At 47.3% G+C, this 2,500-nt stretch overlaps 1 protein-coding gene across 1 annotated transcript in view; it reads left to right on the top strand.

The window, feature by feature from the left end:
- Positions 1-2,500, top strand: part of fras1 (Fraser extracellular matrix complex subunit 1) — a 253,885-nt gene that overhangs the window by 168,982 nt on the left and 82,403 nt on the right. The window lies entirely within an intron of this gene.

Here is a 2,500-nt window from a genome sequence, read left to right as displayed (position 1 = left end):
TTCTCTCTTTCGTCCTCTCTCCTTTTCTGTCCCTTGCCCTCAGTCTCCTCTGCCCCCCCCACACAAACACACTTTTCTTTCTGCCCCTCTCTCTGTTTCTCTCTATGTTTTACATACAGTAGTACATCATTTTGTTCTCTCTCTCTTATCTCTTTTTCGCACTCACTCTTTTCCCCTCTTTTTCTCTCTTCATTTTTTGTGCTCGCCTTCTCTGGTGGTCTCTTTTCTTCTGTCTCTCTTTTTGTCTTGCACTCTCTCTCACCCCCCTTTCTCCTTTCTCTCTCTCTTTCTCTCCCTTTCTTTCTCTCTGTCTCTGTCTCTCTCTCTCTCTCTCTCTCTCTCTCTCTCTCTCTGTCCCCCTTTTCTCTCTTATCTCTCTTTCTGTGCTGTGCTCTCTCTCTCTCTCTCTCTCTCTCTCTCTCTCTCTCTCTCTCTCTCTCTCTCTCTCTCTCTCTCTCTCTCTCTCTCTCTCTCTCTCTCTCTCTCTCTCTCTCTCTCTCTCTCTCTCTCTCTCTTTCCGAACTCCCATGGCAGAAGTCTTCTTCCCTTCCCCTCAGTGTTTTGTGCTCTGCCTAAGTGGCAAAAGAAATCCATTATTCATCATTAGTTTGTCTGGATTTTCTGTTTGTTTGTATTGTTTGTAGTTTTTTTCCCCTTCTGTTTTTTTTTTCCAACTCAGCTGAGAGACAGTTTCCCTGCAGCAGTTTATCAGTGGTACCATAGGTGTCACAGCGACAGGGGTTTGGGGTCAGTGTAGATACAGTAGAAGTTTGGGAGATATGAGATACAGTATGCAGAGAGAGAGAGAGAGAGAGAGAGAGAGAGAGAGAGAGAGAGAGAGAGAGAGAGAGAGAGAGAGAGAGAGAGAGAGAGTGTGTGTTTGGGGGGGTAGGCGAGATGGGGAGCAAGGAAGAGTAGAGATGTAGAGAGTTTGGGTGAAAGAATGCAGAGTAATAGTGAATGAGTGATAAGAGGGCAAAAAAATATAGGGCGGCGGGGTAGGCGGGTGGAAAGCAGAAAAAGAGGTTGCGAAGAGTGCACTGATTCTGCAGAACAGAGAACTTTGAGCAGAGGGAGTTATGAAGGGAGGGCCATGGGACTTAGTTAGCCCTGTAGTTGAGAGAGAGAGAGAGAGAGAGGCAGAGGCAGAGGCAGAGAAACATTGTAACTGTAGATGAGAGGGAGAGGATAGCAAAATAGTACTGTATGGAGAGAAAGAGGGAGACGGGGAGGAAGGAAAGGAGAGCAGAGGAAGTAGCGAAGTCAGGGCCAGGGGACTGAATTAGGCCAGAGGCTGTGAGCAGAATCTGCTCTGTCATCTGCTGCACTGCTCATGGCGCTATGCTGGAAGACGAACATGCGGGAGACACACAGACTCTGCTCAGGCCAGGGCTTGGCATTGGCCCCTGCCAACCAGCCAAATGCTGGTAAAACCCATCCGTGGTGGCTCTACCGTGGCACTAGGTTACTACGCCGGCGACCCGGGTTCGATTCCGTCCTGGGTCATTTTCCAGTCTTTCCCTCTCTCTCCCCAACTTGTTTCCTGTCCCTCTGTCGCTGTCCCGTCATAAATAAAAAGGCCACCTCCCCAAAAAAACCCTCGTCTGTGGCTGGTTATATTTTCAGTGTCGCTGGCCAATTTGGCAGGTACCTTATTCCTTGGTACTATTACATATCAGAGTAGCCTATATTCTGCGGTTTGCCCCTTGTATATTATTTGTACTTAAGTTCAAGAAAAAGCTCAGTTCCTATGTTTATTTTTGTTTGATTTATTTCCATGTTGAAAACTATGCACTCATCTGCTTACTCTAGTATGTCATCTTCTGAGGTTAGATGTAAATTACAAGGAAATCAACAATATCAAATTCGTGGCTAACAGAATAGCTGAATGGCTGTGACTCGGGAGAAAACCACTAGCCACAGTGGCCGGTGAGTGAACAAGTCTGACAGGTGGACAAAAATGCGTCCGTCTGTGGACTCTGCCGTCTTGTGGACACAGGAGGGAAATACAATTTAAGGAATGCCTTTAAGACGGACGGACCGACAGACAGACGGACGGACGGACATACCCTCTTATAGATTTGCTAGGATGCTTCTAAAAAAGTTAATGTCAAGCCCTGTCTCAGCAGTGTAGTATATTGTATGTCTGAGTTGAGGAATATACAGCCAGTGGCTGGTACAGGGAGACAGTGTGCAAGTGGTGGTCTGGCACACAGGAGATTGGAGCTCTGTGGTTGGCTATTCAGATTATATATGCAGGCAGATACTCAAAGTCTCAGGTAAGATGAAGTCTCTTTCTGAACATTAATTTGCCAAGGGACCCCACTGGATTCCGTAGAAGACAGGGAGGTTAAACTCATTTGCACGCGCGCGCCGCGCACATGCACGTGCAAACACACACACACACACACACACACACACACACACACACACACACACACACACACACACACACACACACACACACACACACACACACACACACACACACACACACACA

This window comes from Engraulis encrasicolus, chromosome 3 (genome assembly GCF_034702125.1).
Source record: "Engraulis encrasicolus isolate BLACKSEA-1 chromosome 3, IST_EnEncr_1.0, whole genome shotgun sequence".
Taxonomy (NCBI): domain Eukaryota; kingdom Metazoa; phylum Chordata; class Actinopteri; order Clupeiformes; family Engraulidae; genus Engraulis; species Engraulis encrasicolus.
Note: the sequence above shows the minus strand (reverse complement) of the source record. Positions and strands in the feature narration are given on the sequence as shown.